Source organism: Carcharodon carcharias, chromosome 1 (genome assembly GCF_017639515.1).
Source record: "Carcharodon carcharias isolate sCarCar2 chromosome 1, sCarCar2.pri, whole genome shotgun sequence".
Taxonomy (NCBI): domain Eukaryota; kingdom Metazoa; phylum Chordata; class Chondrichthyes; order Lamniformes; family Lamnidae; genus Carcharodon; species Carcharodon carcharias.
Genome location: NC_054467.1, coordinates 58,865,483 through 58,892,427, shown reverse-complemented (window position 1 = coordinate 58,892,427; position 26,945 = coordinate 58,865,483). Strand labels below are relative to the sequence as shown.

The following is a 26,945-nucleotide window of genomic DNA, read 5'->3' as shown; positions in this document are numbered from 1 at the left end:
ACCCGACTTGCCCTCCCACCTTCCATGACCACCAGGTGCTGAGGCCATGTCTGTACACCAGGACATTTGTTGGGTTGCTTCCAAACAGCTCCCTCAGCCTCCCCCACAACTCCTTGCAGTCTTCAGGAAGCTGCCTCTTCCATTTTTTGAACACCCCACGGAGTCCCCATTGGACCCGGTACATGACATGTCCCCGCCCCCGCACACGGAAAACACATTCCAGTCACGTTTCATGCTGGGCGGGCCTTAACTGGCCACCCAGCGTAAGATCATGTTCATAGCGTGAACTCCGCTGGGAGCGGATTTTACATCTGCTTCAGGCACATCCCGAGGATAGAATATAGGCCCAAGTAACACACCGCCCTGACTTGGAAATATATTGCTGTTCATTTCATCATCGCTGGGTCACATCCTGGAACTCCAAATAACACTAACAGATCAATAGCACCTTGGAAGTATGTTTGCCATATGGACAGCAGCAGTTCAAAAAAGCAGCTCACCTTCTTAAGGGCACTTAGGGAAGGACAATAAATGCTAGTCTTGCCAGGGATACCTATATCTTGAAAACGAATAAGTATTTAAATAAAAATGTCATGCGCTCACAATTGAAACTCAGTATTTTCTTTGTGTTATTCTGGGATATTGCCATTCAGATTTTTATGAAGTTAGATAAAGGTCAACTTGAGGGAAATGTCGTGCATCATTCATGACATTTAGGCTAATTGCTACTCTGCCCTTAGGTTACTATTGGGGAGGGTGTTTCCATTGAGATTTCCTCCCAGAGCTCTTCATTAGTGATGTGCATTATCTGTAAATGTGTTTGACAAAATCACAGTATCCATGAAATAGAATACCATCATATTAATCAACTCAAAACCTTACCTTTTAAATCTATACCTGACCACATTTAAAAAAATTTATTCTGTCACAGTGTTATGTTTTGACTATGGGTCGCTTTGCTCGTGAACCAATTGTACACTTATCTGTCAGCTGGTGAGTCGATTACAATAAATGGCAGACGCAGAGACCAATATGAAAGAAAACACATACTATTTATTTACAAACAACAGAGCACCAACATGATGTGTGCTTCTCCAACCAGACCCTGCTCTAGACTTACATTAAACTGGTAGCTCGCGCTACACAGCTATTGGGTCTTACAGTCACGTGGTCAATCGGCTCGCAGTCTCTTAAAGGTGTATTACACCTCAGATTACCACATCTCTCCCCCTTTACTTAAAAGTACATTTTACAATATATGAACTATTTCACAAAAATTAACTATTTACAAATTTAGTCTCTCAGGAGGCTTTTTCAAACATGTTGACTGTTGTAGTTCTACAACTTTGGATGGTTTATCTGAGGCCTCCCTCTCAGGAGTTATCTGTAAACTAGGCTCCCTAGTGGAAACCTGCAAATTTGCCTCTTTGACTCTTTCAGGCTCAACAGGTCCTACAGATAATTCCAAGGCAAGAGGATTTCCTTCTACCTGTGGTGTAGACTCCAATGTGAATGTTTTCACACTTTTTTGGGCCTCATCACATGCACTCCTCCTGCCCCTCCCCTCCTGTTCGACAATAGGAAAGGCAACTGTCAGGCAGGTTCTAAGAATTAGGATGTTGGGCAAGGCTAAATGCAACACAAAATGATCAGCCTCCAGTTGTGTAAAACAAAAAATTTCGCTTTCTCTTCCTCCTCGTCTTCTTTTGATGGGTTTCCTTCTTGGCAGCGCTGACTTTCAGCTCGGCTTCCTCTTCAACTTCCCTTTGGCCAGACTTGGCTCAGGTATGAGCTCAACTTGAGTGAACTCAGTGGTTGAGTCTTCCAGCATTTCCTTATCTGTCAGCTCCTTTGAAAACTCAGGGGTCTCTATTTTTAAGGCTTCATGGCTTCCACGTAGATGATTCTTCTGCTTTTCCATTTCTTTTTTATATTTGTTAGTTGTTTCCTGAAGAATTAAGTATTGTTGTGTTTTCTCGGCTAACTGATTCTTCATCTCAGCCAGAGATATGCTGAATTCTTTCTGTTCTTCCTTATGCCTTTTTAGTGATGTAAGCTGGGATCTGAGGGAATCTTGCAATGTGCGAAAGTCCTTCAGCAGGTTTTCTTTTTCTTTTTGGAATTTACTGACTTTAACTCGAACTCTGTCCTGAAACATCAGCTCTACGAGTTCCTTTTGTTCAGTCTTTACATACTTCTTTTTCCAAACAGCAACATTTTCTGCTTCTGACTGAGATCTGAGTAATCTCTAACATTGATCTCTCTTAACCAGTTTCTTCCAAGGAGATTCAGTCCTCTGCCTGCTATCACCACGATGGGCAGATTTGCAGACTGGCTCTCGTATTGTACTGGAACCTTGCATATACCTTTCACTTGTATGTTTTCACCAGTATATGTCTTTAGTCTGGCATCTGAATTTTCCAGCTTTAGTGAGTGGCCTCCTCCATTCAGATACTTAAACGTGTGTTCCCCTATGATTGTCATCGATGCACCTGTGTCCGCCTCCATTCAAAGGGGTTTTCTGTTGACTTCTACTGTCACGTAGATTGGCTCTCTTTTACCCATTTTTAAGTTGTGTAATGAGTAAAGGTCTGACTCTGTTTCTTACGGCTCCTCCATTATAGAAATTTCATGACTTCTGCCTTTTGTTTGAACTTTGGCCTCAATCTTTCTTTACAATATCACATAATGTGCCCATTGCAATGACAGCAGAAGCACTTGGTTCTTTTAAATTGCCGTTTGTTTGTAGGCTGTCTGGTTCCAATTCTGCTATTATGAATGTGTTTTTTATCCGTTAGGCCATTGCTTTTTGCTGATCTGTTAATAGCGGCAGTTCCCTGCCTTTCTGTGGAGGCCTGTGCTTCTGCACCATTTCTAGCCGGTGCCTCCCTCCCAATGTGAAGAGCAGCGCCATTTTGTGCTCCCTTGATTTCTTAGGAATCCCTGACCGTGCTTTCTATTGCGAGTGCCAACTCCAGTGCCTTGCTGAAGTCTAAATTTGTCTCAGACCTTTTTTGAATGGCGTTTTCATTAATTCCACACAGTAATTGGTCTCTTAACATGTCACTTATCAACGTCCCGAATACTCAGTGCTCTGTCAATTGTTTTAAGGCTGCTACATAGCAAGCAACTGTCTCTCCAGGGGTGAGACACCTCGAATTGAATTTAAAAAGCTGTGTTGTTACCAAGGGTTTCAGCTCAAAGTGGCCTTTCACAAGATTCACCAACTCATCAAAGCCCTTGGAATCCATGGTGTTGGGTGCCATTAGACTACGAATTAGGCCGTATGTTTTACTACCACATGTCAATAAGAGGATCGGCTATCTCTTCTCCTCCCCCAATATGTCATTGGCCAAAAAGAAAAATGTGAGGCGTCCAGTATAATGTGACCAGTCAATGGTGGTCTGATCAAATGGTTCAATGCGGCCAAATTGTGGCATATTGGAGGGCGATAACTTCGACGACTATGGTGAGGGTTTATAATTGTAATGTACTTACAATTGGCCTGCAAAGCACGGCTGACTCACTTCAGTTGAGTTTTTGTGGCTTTCCTTGGTGTCATCGACTGGTTGTGTTTTGCCTCATCGCCAGTTGTTATGTTCTACTATGGGGCTGCTTTGCTCACAAAATGGTTGCACGGTTATCTGTTGGCAGGCGAGTCGATTACAATATACGGCAGATGCCGAGACCAATATGAAATGAAACACATACTGTTTATTTACACAAACAACAGAGCATTAACATGATGTGTGCTTCTCCAACCAGACCCTAATCTAGTCTAACATTAACATGACCATGCTGCACAGCTATTGGGTCTTACGGTCACATGGTAAATCTGCTCACATTCTCTTAAAGGTGTATTACACCTTAGTTTACCATATACGGGATGTAGGAGTCACTGGCTAATCCAGCATTTACTGTCCAACCCTAATTGTTTCAAGTCAGGATGGTATGTGGCTAATAGAGGAACTTGTAGGTGGTGCTGTTCCTGTGCTTCTGCTGCCTTTGTCCTTCTAGTTGGTAGAGGTCACTGGTTTTGAAGGTGCTGTTGAAGGAGCCTTGGTGGCTTGTAGATGGTACACAATGCTGCCACCGTGCATCAGTGGTGGAAAGAGTGAATGTTAAGATGGTGGATGTGATGCCAATCAAGCAGGAGCTGCACTCATCCAGCCACGCATTCATCACATTTCTGATTTGTGCCTTGTAGATGGTGGACAGGCTTTGGGGAGTCAGGAAGTGAGTTTCTCTCCACAGAATTCCCAGCCTTTGACCTGCTCTTGTAGCCACAGTATTTATATGGCTCATCCAGTTCAGTTTCTGGTCAATGGTAACCCCCAGGATGTTGATAGTTGGTGGTGGGAGTGGGGGGGTGGGGGGTGGGTGTGATTGGGGGGAATTCAGCAATGGCAATGCCATTGAATGTCAAGGGGAGATGGTGAAACTTTCTCTTGCTGGAAATGGTCATTGCCTGGCACCTATGTAGCCTGAATTTGCCACATAGTTTGCCATTATCAGCCCAAGCCTTTATATTGGCTAGGTCTTGCTGCATATGGACACGCACTATTTCAGTATCTGAGGAGCGTCATGAAACTAACATTTTTTTTTCATTGTATTATTGTAGTTTATTGTAAAGGAGGTTTGTGGGGGTAAGTATAGTTGGGTCTTTCTGTGTGTGATTTAATTACATTTTGTAGTCATGGAGACTGCAAGCTTTAAATCACCAAAAGAAACTGAGTGCTTCACGTACTAATGAGTAAACATGGTTGTTGGCTCAGCATGTAAGGTGTGAAGGGAATTTGCATTTTTAGATAAATGAAAGCATATTTGGATTTCAAAGAGATCTTAGTCTGTTTACAACTAGCCAGATAAGCAAGGAATGTGTTTATTTTCCCAAAGGTTACTGACAATATATGGTGGAAACATGAAAGTTTTTATATTATGAAGAAGATACAGTTTCAAAGACATGTGGAACATTAGGATTTACATATTAAAAAGAGAAACATATATATAAAGGAGAATGAAAGGTTATGTGTCGGAAGGCCATGTTAAATCTAACAGGCGTATGTCACTCCAAACAGAAGTGACCTTATGATGGAGGGAAAGTTATTGTTGAAGCAGCGGAAGATGGTTGGGCCTAGGACACCATCTTCAATGATGTTCCAGGACTGAGATAATTGACCTCCAACAACCATAATCATCTTCCTTTGTGCTAGGTATGGCTCCAAACAATGGAGAGATTTCTTAATTCCTATTGGCTTCAGTTTTTCTTGTGCTCCTTGATGCCACACTTGGTGTCAAGGGCAGTCACTCTCACCTCACTATCCCATATTCAAAGCGATGATTTGCTCCCCTGTGGAGTGCACTTCAACACAATTTACAATTCACAAGGACTATTATTTTCCATTGATGTATTTACTTTAACAAAGGTGCAGTGAAGAGAAGTCAATATAACCTTTAATTGGTGTGTAATTAGGTTTACATGCCATGCAATTTTCTTGCTTTGGGATCAAAATTCTTGCATTTTGTTTTTTATATGTGCCTTTTGTGACAATCATCTCCAGCTGTGAATGAATTCCAACTTGGCAGAGCATGTTAATGTGGTGCTGTTAAAAAATCTGGGGAATCATTGGTTTTGTACATTCCTTGTGATCACATCAGTCCTACCAGTGGATAATAAATTCATGACTATACTCTTCAGCAAATACATGCACAATAATTTTCAGAAGCTCATCAACTATAAAGCCTTGATGTTCAGGGTCTGTGTATCAACCTGGCAGTAGAAAGGTTCCCTTAGTTTACGAGCTGCTTGATGAAGGAGTGCTGATTCTGCAGGATCTTCTCAGAGTAGTTTCAATTTAGGAGAGATAACTCCTGGACCAAGCTTGGGCTGGCACTGGGAGCTCAACAGAGCCAATCAGGGAGTGTATCATGGACCAGTGCTATAAAACAAATGTAGCTATTGATGTTTTTTGTTTTTTTTCAAAATCCTTTCCCTGGTTTACTGTCTCACCATGTTCCTATTGATCAGGGAGAGGGGCACATTTGCATATTTTTCTCACTCAAGGGGCCAATGAACAAATTTCAGAAAGATAAGGTTTGGCACAACAATAAACTGAATTTCAAAAAGAAAGTTTAGGTTTTAAGGAAAGAAACAGTGGTTGAGTAAAAGTACAGCAATGTCATAACAATAAATTGTGAATTTTTTTAAAAAGTAATGAATGAAAATGACCAGAGTGTGAGAGAGTCAGAGTGTGTGTCCAACTCAGTCCCAGTCTCAGGGTGCTCACTCACTCATCCTCACCCGCTGTGAGTGGGTGTGTATGTATGTGTTGGTGTGTGGTGATGAGAGTGAGTGAATGAGATACCTGAAACCGTTTGCAAGGCAGACTCACACTCCTTCCCCCACCACACACACTCAGCCATGCTCTCTCACTTCCCCCCACACTCTTTCACCCCGTCCCACTCACTTACTCAGTCACTTTCTCACTCCCCCCCAAACCCACTCAGTTACACTCTCTCACTCCCTCATCACTCAGTGGCTCAATCACATTCTTTCACTCCTTCCCCCACCACACACACTCAGTCACACTCTCTCTCTCACACTCACACCCACATACACACACACACACACACACACACACACAGGTACAGACACATTCTCTCACACCCACACACTCACCACGGCACCATCTCCTCTATGGGCTCAACATGACTTTACCTGACTGCCATCCCTGGGCCCAATGCAACTTCACCCTTCACTAGTGAGCAAATCAGCAGCAAATGTGGGAAAGAAGCAGTCTTTGATTGGAGGAGCAGCTTCATGCAGAATCTTCCATTGAAACTCACCTGTTTGACCGGAATTTTGAAAACTGGCTCCGGAGCCGCATAGAGGGGCTTTGCTGAGGGTGATACATTGGACAAGCCTGCTTCAGATGACCCCTATGACCCTGAGTGAACCTCCATTTCACCGATACCTCTGTAAATTTATTGAAAGGCTCAAGAATTGGGCAGAAAGTCCTTGTTGTTGCATTTCAGCTACTGGGTTCTCATGCATCTTCAGTGGCTTCAGAAGGTGGTGGAATAAATAAACATTGGACCTTGTTTTAGGCTGAAAACGGAAAATAGATTTAATAAACAGTAACTAGATTACAAATTGAAAGCACAGCAAACTGTCGACCTACACTGGATACAAGCTTAAATATCCCTCCTTGTAACATACAAAATAGCACACCACATCCTAGATCTCTAAGCTGCAAAGTAGATTGCACTGGGAACACAATCCCTGAGCAGTTGCCTTAACCAACATAACCACTGCTAGCCATCCAGAGTTTCCCACTGACCTAATTTTTCAGATGGGACTGCTGCATATGCAGGAGTTTGCACCCCCTTGAATCCCATTAGCAATTGTAATGCTCCCTAGTGGAGAAAATGATTCTAAAATGCTCTTGTGTAATATATTGTAAGAGTAGTGCTTATCGGGCTGATATTACACAATTGTGGCATCCAGCACTCCAACCAGAAGCCATTAGCTTACTGCAATAGATTTGTAACAGAAGAGTTGTTCACTTTTGAATGTTACATGTGCTGGAAATTTCTTCCAAGTTGCTCCCAGTCTGCTGCGATACTAGAAAAGTAGTTAAAACCTTGTTTATACATATACAAGAAGTTTCTTCTGCCCTTCCTGCAAAGTAATGTCAGCAGACTGCCCTTGACATCAAGGCTGCATTTGCCCTAGTGTATCATCAAGGAGCCCTAGCAAAACTGGAGTCAATGGGAATCAGGGCGAAAACTCACTGCTAGTTGGAGTCATACCTAGCACAAAGGGAGATGGCTGTGTTTATTTGAGGTCAGTTATCTTAGCTCCAGGACATCAGTTCAGGAGTCCCTCTGGATAGTGTCCTCGGCCCAACCATCTTCAGCTGCTTCATCAGTGACCTCCCTTCCATCATAAGGTCAGAAGTGGGGAAGTTTGCTGATTATTGCATAATGTTCAGCACCATTCGCAACTCCTCAATCCATGTCCAAATGCAACAAGACCAGGACAATATCCAGACTTGGGTTGACAATTGGCAAGTAACATTCGTGCCACACAAGTGTCAGGCAATGACCATCGCCAACAAGAGAAAATCTATCCATCGCCCTTTGACATTCAATGGCATTACCATCGCTGAATCCCCCACTATCAACATTCATGGGGTTACCATTGACCAGAAATTGAATTGGACTAGCCATTTAAATAATGTGGCAATAAGAGCAGTTCAGAGGCTAGGAATCCTGCAGCAAGTAACTCACCTCCTGACTCCCCAAAGCCTGTCCACCATCTACAAGGCACAGGTCAGGAGTGTGATGGAATACTCTCCACTTGCCTGGATGAGTGCAGCTCCAACAACACTCAAGAAGCTTGACACTATCCAGGGCAAAACAGCTCACTTGATTGGCACCCAATCTACAAACATTCTCTCCCTCCACCACTGACATACAGTGGCAGCAGTGTGTACAAACTACTAAATGCAGTGCAGGAATTCACCAAGGCTCCTTAGACAGCATCTTCCAAACCCATCACCGCTACCATCTAGAAGGACAAGGGTAGCAGACAGATGGGAACACCACCACCTGGAAGTTCCCCTTCAAGCCATCCAATATCCTGATTTGGAAATATATCACTATTGCTTCACGGTTTCTGGGTCAAAATCCTGGAACTCCCTTCCTAACAGCACTGTGGGTGTACCTACACCACATGGACTGCAGCGGTTCAAGAAGGCAGCTCACCACCACCTTCTTAAGGGCAATTAGGGATGAACAATAAATGTTGACAAAGCCAATTGTGCCCATATGCCATGAAATGGAAGTGGGAGTGGCTGCAAGGAATTTACCAGCCATTAATATTTGAGAAAGAGTTCATAGAGTGGTAGGCCTCGATTTTTGCAGAGTTTTGGAGACTACAGTGAGCTTTATGAATGGAGGGCAGGACCAGGATATTCAAGTCCTGCCCCCCCCATTTCCAACAGATCCTATTTTTGCCAGTAGGAAAAAGGAGATTGGCCATGACTCACACATGGGGGAAACCAAAACTCAGTGAGGTAATTTAACCAGGGCTGAGTTCAAACAGGCCCAAGTGACGGCCTTATTTTGCAGTGTGTGTGTGACAAATTTGGGAGTGGATGTCAATGCTCTTGAAGGGTGGATAAGGTCTGTGGAACTGTCAAGCTGTCCAGTTTAAATACCCAGCCCTTTAAAAATCTGAAGGCAAAACCTGTGACTGAATTGAAACAAAATCTGTGCTCGCAGATTGAATAGCTGTTTATTGACATAATCCTAAGTACTATCTTTATAGCATTATTCATGTTTGACTGCTTTCCACAATTTATCATTGTCAAGTGCTGGTGAGGAGAGGGGGTGGGGAAGTGTTTTAAGTTTTATCGGCAGCTCAGAGAGGTTATCAAATGATTATCTGCCTTTGATGTGGGGTTATGAATATAATTCAAAACAAAAACAGAAAATGCTGGAAAAACAGACGTTGAACAGCATCTGTAGAGAGAGAAGAAAAACAGAGTTAACATTTCGAGTCTTCAGAGCTAAAGAGAAGTAAAAATGTGATGAAATTTATACTGTTTAAGGGGGTGGAGCAGGTGATGCTGGATAGAAGGCCAGCGATAGGTGGAGGCAAGGGAGAGATTGCCAGAGATGTCATAGACAAGAGGACCAAGTGGTGTTAATGATAGGGTACTAGCTCATCCTCACCCCCTTTTTATCCCTTTTTGTCAATATTCATTCTCATTTCTTATTTTAATTTTTTAATTTTAATTTTTATTTATTGTAATTTTTATTAATTGTTTTATCCCCACTTTTTATCCTATTTTCAATCTTTTTTCCCACCACCGTCCCCTCCCCCCACCCCATCCCTACAAGGGCTATCTATCATTTGTTCATGTTGTTCTTTCCAGAGTGCTTACCCTTATCCTGCCATTATCACCTTCTGCTTTCTGATCTTAATGCCACCATCAGCACCTCCTTTAGCTAGTACCACTATCATTAATGCCCCTTTGTCATTTTGTCCATGACATCTCTGGCAATCTCTCCTTTGCCTCCACCTATCACTGGCCTTCTATCCAGCTTCACCTGCTCCACCTCCCTTAAACAGTATAAATTTCATCAAATTTTTACTTCTCTTTAGTTCTGAAGAAAAATCATAAAGACTCAAAATGTTTACTTTTTTTTCTCTTTCCACAGATGCTGCTAGACATGCTGGGTTTTTCCAGCATTTTCTGTTCTTGTTTCAGATTTTCAGCATCTGCAGTATTTTTCTTTTATCTTAAGAATATAATTGTTTGTTTTATAAGGGATTGAGAATTTGAGGGCTTTTTTGTGTATTCAATGGGCTTTCATGAATCAGAGTTGTTTCTTTGTACAGCGAAGTCTGTATTATGTGCTTGGAATGTTATTTTATTTCATCTGCCCTTGGTGGATACTGGGTGGGTTCGCATGGTGGGTGTAAGTGCAAACAGTGGTGGGGTGGGGGCAAGGGTTGGCACTAAGTTGACATAGATGCTTTGAGGGGCTTGTGGTTGGGGGGGGTCATGAGTTATCCTTTTTTATTCTTTTATAGGATGGCAAGGCCAACATTTGTTGCCCATCCCTAATTGCTTTCAACTGAGTGGTTTATGAGGCCATTTCAGAGGGTAGTTAAGAGTCACCACATTGCTGTGGGTCTTGAGACACATATAGGCCAGACCGGATAAAAACAATAGATTTCCTTCCCTAAAGAACAGTGAACCAGATGGCTTTTTATGACAATCGATGATAGTTCATGATTATTACTGTAATTATCTTTCACTTCCAGTTTTATTGACTGAATTCAAATACCACCAGCTGTCATGGTGGGATCTGAATCCATGTCCTCAGAGCATTAGCCTGGGCCTCTGGATTACTAGTCAGCGACATTACCATTACACCCCCATCTCCCCTATGACTTGGCATGAGTTGGAACTAAAGACATAGAGGCCATGGGTGTGAGTGGGAGGTAATGAGTTGTCATTAGGATGGCATAGAGATTGTAGGTCATGAATTAGAACTAAGCTGGGATAGGGTGGAGGGCATGGGTTGGCATGAGTTGGTATGTATGAGTATGGGGAATAGGTGAGGGTGAGAGACTGTGAGAGGTGAGGCCTAGAAAACCTAATATTTCACCAAATAACTTAGATGAAGACCTAGAGAACCGAGGCAAGCCTCTTAGATGCAAGTCTTGGCACTCAGCAGCCCCTGTGACCAGCGTCAATTTGTATCCAGCAGTGGCGTGTCCGACTGTATCCTTCACTTACATTGCCACCTCCCACCGTCACCCCCCCCCCCCCCCCCCCCCCACCCCCCCCCCCCCCCATCCCTCACCCCGGGCCCGCCAGATTGAAGATCCTGCCATTCAGAGCATTTTTTCCCGAGGTGGGTGCGGTGAGCTGGGAGATGCCCTGCCTCTGCACACTGGCCTTGGGAACAAAACTCTGGGTCATAGTCATTACAGCACAGAAGGAGACCATTTAGCCTCCTGACTCCATGCCAGCTCTCTGTAGAGCATTGCAGTCAGCTTCATTCCCTTGCTCTATCCAGTAGCTCTGCAAGTTTATTTCTCATAAGTGTCTATCCGATCTCCTTTTGAAATCATTGATAGTCTCCACTTCAACCACCCTCATAAGTAATGAATTCCAGAACATTAACGGTCGCTATTTAAGAAAGTTCATCCTCACAATCCCCTTACACCTCTTGCCCAAAACTTTAAATCTGTGGCCCCGACTCTTGTATCAACTACATTCTTTCTGATGAGATTAACCTTGTTTGGGGTGGACAGAAGTTTCACCAAAATAAAGCACTGTGGACACAAGTGAAAAAACCTGGAACATACTGCACCATGTCCCAATCTAATTCCTGGCTCTTACCGCAGATGTACCTTGGGAGTGCGCCAGAAGGACTGTAGATTTTTGACTCTATTATGTTTACTTAAAAGTGGATATGTGGGGCTTTCAGTGTCTTTACTGCATTAATAATCCACGCAATTACTTTAAATATGTCAGTTCAGTTGCTGCGATTTTATAATGTGCCTGTTGACATTGCGTAAATTCATGTAGCTTTGGCTGAATTACATTCTAACAATTTAATACTTGGCAAATGCCATGAGAACCTGCATCATAGAGTCTGTATTTCTGACAGTTTCAGGGCTATTTAAAGCTGGACTCATGCAAGATATGACTGTGAAGTTCAGCCAGTACATTCAGGCACATAAATGCAATAATGATGGCTAATAATCAAGAAATGGAAAACACAGAGGAACAATGTGGTAATCTGAGGTGCAATACACCTCTAAGAGAATGTGAGCAGATTGACCATGTGACTGTATTACCCAACTGCTGTGTAGCGTGGGCTACAATGTTAATGAGTAGTTTAGAGTAGGGTCTGGTTGGAGAAGGACACACGGTGTTAATGCTCTGTTACTTGTGTTAATAAACAGCATGTGCTTCATCTTATATTGGTCTCTGTATCTGCAGCATATTGTTGTCAACTCACCCACTGATAGATAAGCATGCAACCATGTTCGCGAGCAAAGCGACCCGATGGAAGGAACGTAACAACTGGCGATGAAGCAAAACATGACCAGTCAATGACACCAAGGAAAGCCGCAAAAATTCTACTGAAGCGAATCAACCGTGTCTTGCAGGCCGATTGTAAATACATTATAATTATAAACTCTCACCATAGTCCAGTATGCCACAGTTTGGCCATATCAAACTGTTTGATCAGACCATCAATGACTGGTCACATTATGTTGAACGCTTCACATTCTTCTTTTTGGCCAACAACATATTGGGGGAGGAGAAGAGGTGGGTGATCCTCTTATTGATATGTGGCAGTAAAACATGCGGCCTAATTCATAGTCTAACGGCACCCAACGCCCCAGAGTCCAAAAGCTATGATGAGTAGGTAAACCCTGTTAAAAGACATTTTCAGCTCAAATCCTCAGTAACAACACAATGTTTTGAATTAAATCGAAGTGTCGCACCCATGGAGAGACAGTCACTTGCTATGTAGCAACCTTAAAACAACTGACAGAGCACCATGAGTTTGGGGCGTTGATTAATGACATGTTAAGAGATCGAATAGTCTGTGGGATTGATTAAGACACCATTCAAAAAAGGTTGTTGTCAGAAACAAATTTAGACTTCAGCAAGGTGCTGGAGTTGGTGCTCGCAATGAAGAGCACAATGAGGGATTCAGAAGCAATCAAGGCAGCACAAAATTGTGCCGTCCTCCGTACTGGGAAGGAAGCACCAGTTAGAAATGGTGCAGAAACGCAGGTCTCCGCAGAAAAGCGGGAAACAGCCACCACAGAATTGCAGAATCTTAACGGCACAGAAGGAGGTCATTTGGCCCATTGTGTCTGAACCGGCTCTTCAAATAAGTATTATGACCTAGTGCCAATGCCCTGCCTTTTCTCTGTAACCGTGCACCTTGTTTCTTTTTAAATAATCATCTAATGCTCTCTTGAATGCCTTGATTGAACCTGCCTCCACCACACTTCCAGGCAGTGCATTACAGACCTGAAAAACTCATTGTGTGAAAGAGTTTTTTTCCCATGTCACACTTGCTTCTTTTGCAAATCACTTTACATCTGTACCCTATAGTTCTTGATCCTCTTACGAGTGGGAACAGTTTCTCCTTATCTACTCTGTCCAGCGCCCTAATGATTTTGAAAACTTCTACCAAGTCTCCTCTTAGCCTTCCTCTCCCCAAGGAAAGCAGTCCCAACCTTTCCAATCTTTCATCATAACTGAAGATTCTCATCCCTGGAACCATTCTTGTAAACCTCTTCTGCACTCTTTCCAATGCATTCACATCCTTCCAATAATATGGCGCCCAGAATTGTACACAATATTCCAGCTGTTGTCTAAATAGTGTCTTATATAAATTCAGCATAACCTCACTGCTCTTGAACTCTATGCCCCTATTAATGAAGCCCAGTTTACCGTTTGCTTTATTAACTGCTCTCTCCAGCTGTCCTGCTATCTTCAATGATCTATGCACATATAACCCAAGTCTTTCTGCTCCTAAACCCCCTTCAAAATTTCACTCCTTATTTTATACTGTCTGTCCATGTTCTTCCTACCAAAATGCATCACCTCACACTTCACACTGAACTTCATCTGCCACCTATCTGTCCACTTCACCAACTTGTCTATGTCCTTTTGAAGTTCCACACCATCCTACTCGCATTCACAGCACTCCCAGGATTTGTATCATCCACAGGCTTTGAATTTGTTCCCTGCACACCAAGATTAGTTCATTAATATATATCAGGTAAAGCAAGGGTCCCAATACCGACCCCAGGTATAACAGATTAATATTAACAGACCAGCAAAAAGCAATGGTTTAACAGAGAAAACCCACATTAATAACAGTAGAAATGGAACCAGATAGCCTGCAAATGAATGACAATTTAAAAGAATTGTATGTTTCTACAGCCATTGTAATAGGCACATGATGTGATTTGCAAAGGCGGATTGAGACAACATTTTAAACAAAAAGGTAGAAACCATGAAATCCAAATAATAAAGGAACCAGAAGAAACAGAGTCAGATTTTTACTCACTACACAACTTAAAAATGGGTAAAATAGAGCCAATCTACGTGCCAGTGAAAGTCAATGGGAAACCTGCCCAAATGGAGGTGGATACAGGGGCATCTATGACAGTTATAGGGGAACATGTGTTCAAATATCTGATTAGAGAAGACCATTCATTAAATCTTAAAAATTCAGATGCTAAATTAAAGATGTATACTGGTGAAGATATACGAGTAAGAGGTACATGCAAGGTTCCAGTACAATGTGAAAATCAGTCTGTTAATCTATCCCTAGTAGTGATAGCAGGCAGAGGACTAAGTCTCCTCGGAAGGAACTGGTTAAGAGAGATTAATCTTGAGAGACCACTGAGATCTCAATTAGAAGCAGGAAATGTTACGTTTGGAAAAAGAAGTATGTAAAGACTGAACAAAAGGAACTCATAGAGCTGATGTTTCAGGACAGAGTTCGAGTTAAAGTCAGTAAATTCCAAAAAGAAAAAGAAAACCTGCTGAAGGACTTTTGCACATTGCAAGATTCCCTCAGATCTCAATTTGTATCACTAAAAAGGCATAAGGAAGAACAGAAAGAATTCAGCATATATCTGGCTGAGATGAAGAATCAATTAGCCGAGAAAACAAAACAATGCTTAATTCTCCAGGAAACAACTAACAAATATAAAAAAGAAATGGAAGAGTTAAAGAATCAGCTATGTGGAAGCCAAGACATTTTAAAAATAAAGACCCCTGAGTTTTCAAAGGAGCTGACAGATAAGGAAATGCTGGAAGACTCAACCACTGAATTCACTCAAGTTGAGCTCATACCTGAGCCTCGTCTGGCCAATAGGGAAGTTGAAGAGGAAGCCGAGGTGAAAGTCAGTGCTGCCAAGAAGAAAATCCATCAAAAGAAGACACATAGGAAGAAAAAGCAGAATTACTAAGAAGGCCCCGAAAAGAATGTTCTTTACACAACAGGAAGCTGACCATTTTGTGTGAATTTAGCCTTGCCCAACATCCTGCATTTAAGAACCTTCCTGTTGACTTTCATATTGTTGAACTTAGAGGGGAGGGGCAGCAGGAGTGCAGGTAGTTGGGCCCAAATGGCTATCAGTGACGTTATTGCAGTGACAGGACCCCTGTCCTATTGAAGATTGGATAATTAGGAGACACATAGATCACCTCAGGAAAAGGGAAACAGATCTACAGGAAAGGATGTGCCAAGCATTCCCATTAGAGTCTACACCACATATAGAAGGAACTCCCCTTGGTTCCGTTGAACCTGAGAGAGTCGAAGAAACAAACTTACTACAGGTTCCTACTGGAGAGCCTAGCGGACAGGTAACTGCTGAGAGGGGAACCTCGGATAAACCATCCAAAGTTGTAGAACTACAACATTCAACACATTTTGAGAAGCCTCCAGAGAGACTGAATTTGTAAATAGTTTATTTATGTAAAGACTATAAATGATGCTTTTGAGTAAAGGAAGAGGGATGTGGTAACCTGAGGTACAATACACCTTTAAGAGAATGTGAGCAGATTGACCATGTGACTGTATTATGCAATTCCTATGTAGCGCGGGCTACAATGTTAATCAGTAGCTTAGAATAGGGTCTGACTGGAGAAGCGCACATGTGTTAGTGCTCTATTACTTGTGTTAATAAACAGCACGTGCTTCATCTTACATTGGTCTGTGCATCTGCAGTATATTGTTTGCCAACTCACTCACTGATTGATAGGCGTCCAACCATGTTCACAAGCAAAGCGACCCGACAGAAGGAACATAAGAAAGGGGAAAAGTCCCCATTTGGTTTAGTGGGTAAATGTGCTATTTGCTCTAGTTTTGAACTACACAGGGCAGAAACATGTAATTTCATCCTTGATCCATATAAAGTCTTAACTGGGTGGTAGTTAGGAATATTACATTTGGTTTTAGTGTTCCTGGAGAAAGAAGGAGGGGAATATTGGTCAGGACACTGGGGAGAACTCCTCTGCTCTTCTTCAAATTGCAATATTCCCTCAATACTGCTCTGAGGTGTCAATCTGGATTATATTGTAATTTTGTAATCTTGGGGTGGAATTTTCCCTGCCGGCTGGTGGTGGGTGTGATAGGTGGCATGAGTGGACAATATGGCGCGATCGGTTTCACGACGGCGGGAAGGCAGGTTACAATTATCCACTCAGCCAGCCAACGGCAGGCCGCATTTCCTGCCATCAGTTGTTGGGAACCTCATTCTAATATATCAGTATATCATTATCAGGCCATCCTGCCAGGCTCTAGCATCCCAGCTGGATCGTCCATTTATGTCAGTGGGAGTGCATGCCGACGCATTTCACAACAGCACAGAAGTGACGGGCACTTGGCAGCCTGCACTCTGGGTGAACTGGAGGTGAGTGAACAGCAACATTCTACAGGGCTCACCAGGGTCGCCTGTTGCTTTGCAAGCTTCAGGGGTGCTGGGGGGAGTTCAGGGTTAAGTGTCACCCTGCCTCGGAGGCATCCTTTGAGGGTGAGGGGGAGGTGAAGGGGGAAAATGTAGCCTTTCCATTGAGGCGACTGATGGCGGGGGCAGGGTGGGAGGTACGGGCAGCCTGGGTCACTTTCTACAGATTTCCCGAATGCATGGCCACTTCCCTCGCCCACCCTACCTCTCCACCCCAACTATAACGCACAAGCATTCAGGGTGGGGGGTAGGATGGACGAGGAAAGTGGCCACACATTTGGGAAACCTGTAGAAAGTGACCATTCCTCTGCAACTGAGATAGTTCAGGCGCAGGCACATTGATATGATTGGTGTCGGCTTCCTAGCTTACCTGCCCACTCAAGCAACACAGTGCCACCAGGTTCTCCAGAGCTCCCCCTACACTGGCCCAACCCACCCATCCCCTCCCCCACCAGTACAGTCTGCAACTTCATGAGCACTTTAGTGGGCTGCACACCGTTGTAAAATCTCCTCTCTAAAGCTGGCCATGGAGCAGTCACTGGTGGAGGTGCTCGCAGCTCCTTGCACTGTCAGCATCCCAGTTTGGATCAGTCTCCCCCATGTTTCAAGCTAATAGCGCAGCCATGTAGCTCTGTTCCAAAATCACAAGTTGTCTGGCTGGTTGTATGTCCCCATTTGCTTAGTGACACCTTTGAACAACATACACCAGTCCTAAGTCTGTTAAGGCATTTCCACGTTGCCCAGTTGCAATTAGCTCCTGGGGGAAGGCTTTCATCCGGTAGAATTTCCATCGCTGGGGGTTGTTCAAGACTGGCGAGCCGGTCTTTCCACAAGGTGATGCAGGCTTCAGATGGGGTTGACTGTAATAGAACAATTCTGTTCATGAAGCTCTTCCTTGACTTTAGGCGGCTGGGTGTAGGAGCACGACCATGTAGAGGGTGCCTCTCATCTGATGTTTGACAGAGTCACTCTTCCTTGCTGGCTACCGTTCTTATATCAGGGCACTAATCTCAGGCCATCCAAGTGGTGGCCAGCACTCTCTGCAATGCACTAAGGGGCCTTCATACTTAACCAAGAGAGACTCTGAGGACACCCAAGCTAACCCATGCATCTCTCTCTTTCATCCTGTAGGATGAGTACATCAGGATCATGGAGCTTGGTAAACTAGCTGTGTGCCTGATGGCCTACTGAGCATGAAGAGGAAGCAGGAGAGCGTGACTGAGGCTCATGGCTGTGCAGAGGCAGGAGCAGCAGCTGTAGGAAGAGCTGGGGCTCCTGCACATGCCACACAAGAGCCACAGTGAGCCGGCACAGGCCTGTGACTACCAACACCTAGGCCGGCGTCTAGTGACAACCTGCAAATAACTGAGAAGCAGTGTCACTAAAGACTGCAAATGTTTAGGGAACTGGTCAGTCATACCTGCCAGTTGCTGCAGGATTTGGTGCCATGGGGACATGGAGGGCATCCACTGCCAGCGGCTGTAAAGTGACAGCGGCGCTCAATTTCTACACCAGTGGCTCCTTTCAGGGCTCTACAGGTGATCTCTGTGGGATATCTCAAGCCTCCACCCACAAATACATCCATGAGGTCACGGGTGCCATCTTTGCGAGGGCACACAACTTTGTGCATTTTGCCCAGGACCAGGAGAGCCAGGAGGCAGGAGCAATTTGATTCGCCCAGATCTTGGGTTTCCCACAGGTGCAGGGTACAATTGACTGCACCCATATGATGCTCAGATCTCAATCACAACACACTGTCGACTAAATGTACCACAAGGGCTTCCATTTGCTGAATATGTAGTGACCACCAGAAACGCATCCTGCAGGTGTGCGCATGGTTTCCAAGCACGACGCCTACATCTTCAGTCGGTCACAGATCCTTGTAGTCTTCCAGTGTCCACATAAACTGCAGGGATGGCTCCTCAGGGACAGGGCTACCCGCAGAGGCTGTGGCTTTTGGCACATGTGCAATGGCCTCAAGCTGCTGCAGAGCAACGGCATAATGAGACTCATGTAGCAGCTCGCAACTTGGTGAAGCAGACCATTGGAATGCTGAAATGAGGTTCCGCTGCCTGGACTGGTCTGGTGGAGCCCTGCAATACAGTGCACAGAGGGTGTCACACATCGTCATCGTCTGTTGCGCCCTTTACAACCTGGCACTGCAATGGGGAGACGAGCTGGTTGAGGAGGAGGTGGAGGAGCTGCAAGTGTCCTGCGATGATGAGGACGCTATGGGGATGAAGGTGAGGAGGCCCTTAGAGGTGATGATGACGGAATTGAGGCCCTCGTAATGGCCACACGAGGCAGGTGCACTCAGGAGGCCCTCATGGCTGCCAGATTTGTGGAGGATGATGATGACATGCAGTGAGGAGACACCATAGATCCTCACATTCCATTTGTGAACATTTGACTCCAGTCTGGCTTATGGCAGCACCATACCCTCTGTGAGAATACTCCTGTCATGGAGAGGCGGCGGAGGCCCTAATAGTCGCTTGATTGCAGGATGATGATGACATACATTGAGGACACTCCGTTAATCTTCACACACCCTCTGAGAGTGTCTGACTCCTGTCTGGCCGAGGGCAGATCGTTTGCGTTCCATGATCAGGGTCATATCATAGAGACTCAGCCATGAAACTTTAGAAGCATCTGATGCTTTGCCTGCCTTCAGCACCTGAGCCCTTCAGGAGCAGGAGCACAACATCAGTGGTCACAAATGCTGAAGGGATGGGGGCCAGCCCCTCCTTAAAAAGGTGCTGAGAGCACATTGAGAGAATGATGGAACTCTGTGGTCCTGCCCACTACATTCTGGCAGCAATGACAAGCACAGCACAAGTGCAGGCATCAGTAATGTGTCCAGGGAATGTGAGGCTGGACCATCACTTTGGTCTGAAGGCTGCACAAAGCACAGGGAAGAGGCCCTGGACTGACATACCTGCCTTTATCTTGTGCAGAAAGGTTTCACATCTGAGTGACAAGAACACAGCTCATCAGAACAAGGAGCCATAGGCAAGGAGACATTGTTGGGAGTTTATTGGCAATCGTGAACATTATGTACAAGTGATTAACACCTGTGGCCAGCTGTGCAACTAATTCTACTCGCTTCGGCAGCACATATACTAAAATTGGAACGATACAGACAAGATTAGCATGGCCCCTGCGCAAGGGTGACACACAAATTCGTGAAGCGTTCCATACTTTAGACTTTCAAAACATTTCACCTTAATTCTACATAACCTTCCTAACCCTGCCGCTCCCCGGACATCCACAGTAGAGGTGGAGGCAGCCTGCTGACTGCGACATCCTGTCTGTGATGACTTTGGAGGGCGTCCTCTGGAGGACCGAGACCTGGAGGCCCCTAACCTATTTTCAGGGTCCTGCTGTGTGGCAGTGCCACCATCCTTGGCCAGTGAAGCTGGAGCTGCTGAGATCACAGGAAGAGGGGAGTTGGATGGGCTGGACACTCTCGAGACACCTGAATGGATGGGTCCGGAGCATGCACTTGATGATCCTCCTCCCTATGGATGCCTGGGGGCCCCTGGCTGATTCCTTGAGGAGTAGGGGTAGCTGGAGTGAGATCAGGCTGCCCCGCATCCCTCTCTGTACACAATGTTGGAGGCCAACTGTGGCGTCAGCAATTTAGTTGAGCCCGCACAGCAGCGATGTCCTGGACCAAGGTCTTCATGGTGGCCGCCATCCTACCTGTGTTGACCTCAGTGCATTGTAATACCGGCGCTATCACCTCAGAGTGAAGGCGGACAGACTCCTCCATTGTGCTTTGAAATCTAAAGAGTGCAGCGGACATCCCTTCCTGATGTTCCCGAACTTGCCTTTGCAGCTCCAGCAACTGTGACATGACCGAGCCCAGAGGCTCGTCATCTGACTCAGACTCAGCAACGTTCTGGCCTCCAGCAGTCCTCCGAGTGTCAGTTCCCTGGGAAGTTCCTGCCTCTATCTGCTGTGGATCAGAAAGTGCAATGTACTCTAAAGCTAGGTCCCACTGAGGTGTGTGTCTCTGCGCTGGTGGAGGGTGTGGGTCAGCACTGTGATGGGACTTCAGGGAGGGTGCCTCCAGATTCCTCTTCAGAGGTTTCCTCGGGGTTGATTGGAGGCCCTGGGTCATGAACTCTTTTGGCTGTTTGACAGTTGTGTCTACAAAATCAAGGAGAGATAATTAGTGCATGGCAGTGGCCTGTGAAAGAGGACACATCTTTCACGGCATGGTTGTCTGACCGATGTTGCACTGTTGGACTCTCACTTGGTAGAGCAGCACCGACCTCACCATCAACACAGGAACAGTCCAGATCCTTGCCAGCCAGCTGGATGGTTCTGTTTTCAAAATCCGTGAGGACCTTGATTTCAGACATTCCTCCACCGGTCTACGACCTCTCTCTCTTGTTGTGAGCCAGTTTGTCCTGCATAAATAAAGATGGGGAAAGTGTATCAGGATGCCTGCCGGGCCAGATGATAAATGTACCTCGCCTGTGTGGGTGTTGAGCGGTTGCATAAACAGGATAAGGACAATCACAGTGAGTGTGAGACAGTGAATGGTGATGCCCCTTGCACTGGCAGTGAGTGGAGGCCCTGTGGATGTGTGATGGGCTTGTCAGTGTGTGAGTTGAGAGCGATGAAAGGAGTGATTTATTCTGGCGGGACGGAGATCATTCATCCTCTTGCGGCACTGAGTAGTTGTCCTCTCCTGAAGGGTGATGACACTGACCACCACTGACACCGTCTCCCAAGATGGATTGGTCATATTGCTACCCATCCTACGGCCAGAGCGGGGATAGAGGACAACCCAGCAGGCCTCCAAGGTACCCAGCAGTCACTTGAAGGATCTGTCATTGGGCTGTGGGGCTGCAGTCTTCTTACTTTGAGGGCCATGTCTCCCAGGCAGCAGTGGTGAACTGGAAGCAATAAGCGCTGTGCTTGCGGCTGGCCTTTAAACATGGCGCCCAGCGTGATGCAGCAGCGGGGTGATGGCGGGCGAATGAGAGCCTGCCCAGCATGGAAATGGCGTATCTGTGAGTGCATAAATAATGAGGTGGGCTCGGGACAATACAGTGCAAAAACCCACCATCACTGTTGGCTAGCAGCACGCTGTTTTACCCACCGACTAGCACACCGTGCAACTTTGGGTAAATTCCGCCCTTGTGGTGGACTTAAGCCCAGCTGATGCATAATTATCATAAAAATCCATGGTTTGTGGATCTGGGTTTACATACCAAATATCTGCCCTTCAGTGATCTCCAACACTGACCCTGCCAAACCAAATATCAATATTCCAGGTGGAAGAACCTACTACTCTGGTGTATCTTGGACACCTGTTTGTCTGAGGAGGCCTGAAATTCTGACATGGGTTGTCCAATCCTTGTGGGGTTTGCCAGGGTACCTTCTTCCTTTCCCCCCAGAAAGATGTTTACATAGCCTCATTGGTTACTTTATTTGAAGTCTTAACAAATATCTTAAATTTTTTGACATCCTCAAAGGTCCAAGACTAGTCCAAACATGAAGAAGAAGCAGAGTTGGAGAGCAAGACACCTGGGGAACTCTTGACTTAATCAGGAAATAAAAACAAGCTAGAGCACAGAATGAACCTTGTGCTTTTGTTGTGTGATAAAATGTTAAATCAAATTGAAAGTAGGGTTTAATAGCTCATACTGTCAAACACTGACACTCACTCAGAGATGTATAATTATTTTCTTGGTATGAATATGAATGTGTTATGAGTCATGTAACATTCAGCTCATTATTCCTCATTATAACCATACATTATGTATTTCAAGTATTTTTTAACAGTAAAATAGGCATGTTGATTACATTGCATATAAAGAACACCAACAGTATCATCATTATTTCTTTTGAAACAGTGCAGCATTAATAACAAATTGGAAGAAAAACCGGTCTATGCTAGCAGCACAAAAATCAAGTCATAGCAAATCGCCAGCTCATCCTACATCACACTCTTCTTTTGTCAGTGCAAGAGAAAATGGGGCATGGTATGAGCTGGGCTGCTGACTTGCTATGAACCGGTTCAATGTTACTGACATAGACCAATTTTGCCCTCATTAACTTAGAACCAGGTAAGGTGCCTTTTACGTTATAATAAATTCAAGATCCAGAAAGACGAGTTTGAGGAAATGTGCCAGAGTTATGATGCAAGATATCTATTTAGCACATGAAATGGTAACCAGTGATGAATGCATAAATGCATAAATTTCACATGAAGAATTCATATAGTTTTTATAAATTCAAATTAAAGTGCATCAGCCAGCTATGTCTCTCAAATTTCTGTAGGAGCTTTCATTTATCCTGCAGCAAGATTAGTTTGTTAATGCCCAATACTAGTTAAGTGGAGCCAGTATGGGAGTTTATGCTAAATGTATTTGGAGTTGTTCTTGTGTATCTTGTTTCTTTCTATGAAGTTCACAGGAAGGTCATTTTATATGAATCTCTTCCAATGTTGGCTGTTTCAAGTGTTACCAGGTGTCAAGGGTCATGTTCAGAGAGAATCATGAACACCAGTGAGCAAAGGTTAAATTTTTAAGTCATTAACTGTGGTACCTGCCTGCTCAGATATTTTGGCTTGGACTCCAACATGCTATGTTGGCTGCTGCCAGGAGCATAATGGCCAATGCTAAAAGAGGAGAAGGAAAAAAGGTGCATCCTTATACGGTCTGTCAATGGAGGAGAAATGCCTCTATCTAGCTCTACCTGTCCCACCACCGCCGCACCACCCCCCCCCCCCAAACCAGCTTATATTTCACCTCTCTTCTATTTTTCCTTAGTTCTGTTGAAGAGTCATACGGACTCGAAACGTTAACTGTGTTCCTCTCCGCAGATGCTGTCAGACTTCCTGAGTTTTTCCAGGTATTTTTATTTTTATGCTGAAGCTATGCTGCCCATGGTACATTTGGGATTTTTTTTGTATGTTATTGTGATTGAGATTATCTTGAAAGCATTTGTACCATGTTCACCTATTTGAGCATGCTGAACACATCTGCATGGGTGACTAACTGCCCCTTCCCATTCACCAATTTGTTTGTGTCATGGCTTGAGGTCCTCATCAATTTTAATAATTACCCTATACAACCAGTACCATCAGTCCTCCACAAGCCCCCGTCCCAAGTGCACACCCAAGTTACCATGAGGTACTGTTGGGCTCTCAGCATCTCAGAAACAAAGTCATAGCTATTATTGGAGTTAATGGGCTCACTCGAGTCACAAGCCTGATGTTGGGCTGATTTCTAGAGGACAGGATTTTTAGGTGGCGTGCGGACGTGATTGGTGGGCCCGGGAGCGACCGGGGAATGGACCCCGACTGTGATTGGCCCCCATCATGATTTCCCGCTGGCTCAGTGCTGCCGGGGCGGGGGCAGGAGGAGAGGGAGCGCTGATGTAAGTGTAGGCGTGGGAAAGCACTGAATGAAAGCTTCACAAAGGAAGAGAGCTGCCTCAGGGAGCTGAAGACTTGAAAACCCATAAATAAAGCTTTAAAAATCATGAATAAAATGTCCAAGCATCACAATCCGTCACCTGAAGTTATACATGATAAAAATGCTGTCCATAGATTTTTATTTTTTCATATAATAATGGAATACTCATCCCACAAATGGATGAGGTTTCATGAAAAATGCAAAGTCCTCCTGGCCAATTCGCCAGCCATAAGTTTGGACCGGCTATGAAAAATCTCTTACAATTGGGCCATTAATGATCATAATTGCCTGCTTAATTGTCAGTGGGCACTCTTCCAGCTGCCGCACATGCCCGCCAAGTGAAATATCACATGAGTGTGCGATGATGTCAGGAAGCTCGCCTGACATCATCTCGCACGATTTAATACGCCCACCTATAGGACATAAAATTCTGGCCGAGATTGTGAACCCGAACATGAATGCGACCAGACATTGGGTGTGACCAACCTGGAGGTGGTCTATTCAGAATCTGCCTCCTCAACCACCGTCCAATTAGGGCAGTCTGGGAACCCCTGGGCAGGAGATGGACCTATCTATCTCAGGATTTTCCTGTGTTTGACAGCTATCCACAAAAGGTAGCCAATAAAAAACATTTTGCAAAAAAGTTCTTCCTGAGGAGCCAAGAGGGACAGGTCTGTTCCACTGAGCTCCACGGAAGTCCTGAAACTGGATGCAGGTTCCAGCTCATTCCCCTCTTGGTAGATTGACTCCCACCACCAACCCCACCATCGGCCAATGATTGCATATTTTCCTCTGCCCTCCCATTCAACTCCCATTCCCCAGCCCCATTCCTCCTTCTCCCTCGCAGGACTCTCATGACAGTCCTAATTGCTGTGAATGCTAAAAATGTTGATGCTATAAACAGCTTTATAACAGGTGCAAAAAATGTTGTGCACACTACACAGGTTGGAGAGAGTTAGCTGAGCAGATTGTCCAACAGAGCACCGGTAATTCATGACAGCTACATATTGCCTATCCCTTCCCCTGCATATTACAAATCCATTTAGCTGAGTAGACTGGTCCAAAATTAAATAATCTGTTGATTATTATTTAAAAACCTTCTGTGCATTTGAGGGATGTCACCTATTCTTGTGATCTCATCTGAAAGTACCCTTACTCTTTTGTGCCACTGTGACTGGAGTGCCACTTTAGTTTGAGAATAAACATGTGCATTGTGACTTTCAGGCTGTCATTTGGGTCAGCAAGACAACTGCAACCTTTCACTTTTATACAAAAACTAAAAATGCTGGAAAAACTCAGCAGGTCTAACAGCATCTGTGGAGAGAGAAACAGAGTTAATGTTTTGAGTCTATTTGACTCTTCTTCAGAGCCAAAGGGAAGTAAAAATGTAATGAAATTTATACTGTTTAAGGGGGGTGGAGCAGGTGGATCTGAATAGAAGGCCAGTGATAGGTGGAGGCAAAGGAGGGATTGATAAAGATGTCATGAACTAAAGGACAAAGGGGGAGTTAATGGTAGCGGCACTGGCTAAAGGAGGTGCTGATGGTGGCATTGAGGTAAGAAAGCAGAATATCATAATAGCAGGATAAGAGTAAGCACTCTGTAAAAAACAACATGAACAAGTGACAAGTGGCCCTAGAAGGGGTGGGGGGAAGGATGGTGGTGGGAAAAAAGAATGAAAATAGATAAAAGGTGGGGTTAAAACAATGAATAAAAATGAAATAAATAAAAATAAAAATAAGCGAATAAAAAATAATTTAAAAATAAAAATGAACATTGTAAAAAGTGGATAAAAAAGAATGAGAGCGGAGGAGAGAGTTCATGATCTGAAGTTGTTGAGCTCAAAGTTCAGTCCGGAAGGCTAGAAAGTGCCTAATTGGAAGATGAGGTGCTGTTCGTCCAGTTTGCGTTGAGCTTCACTGGAACATTGCAGCAGGCCAAGGACAGACATGTGGGTATGAGAGCACGATGGTGTGTTGAAATGGCAAGCGACAGGGAGGTCTGGGTCATGCGGTCAACCAGTCTGCGTTTGGTCTCTCCAACATAGAGGAGACTGCATTGGGAGCAGGGAATGCAGTAGACCAAATTGAGGGAAGTGCAAGTGAAATGCTGCTTCACTTGAAAGTAGTGTTTGGGTCCTTGGACGGTGAGGAGGGGGGAAGTAAAGGGGCAGGTGTTGCACCTTCTGCGATTGCATGGGAAGGAGCGTTGGGAGGGTGTTGAGGTGTTGGGGTTAATGGAGGAGTGGACCAGTGTCCTGGACGGAACAGTCCCTACGGAATGCCAATGGTGGGGTGAAGGGAAGATGTGTTTGGTAGTGGCATCATGCTGGAGTTGGTGGAAATGGCGGAGGTTGATCCTTTGAATGAGGAGGCTGGTGGGGTGATAAGTGAGCACAAGGAGGACCCTATCATGATTTTGGGAGGGAGAGCAAGGTGTGAGGGCAGATGCATGGGAGATGGGCCGGA

At 44.7% G+C, this 26,945-nt stretch overlaps 1 non-coding gene across 1 annotated transcript; it reads left to right on the top strand.

The window, feature by feature from the left end:
* Positions 1–20,136: 20,136 nt before the first annotated feature.
* Positions 20,137–20,243, top strand: LOC121285793. The gene has a single exon (XR_005944785.1). It is a non-coding gene; the product is annotated as a U6 spliceosomal RNA (small nuclear RNA).
* Positions 20,244–26,945: the final 6,702 nt, after the last annotated feature.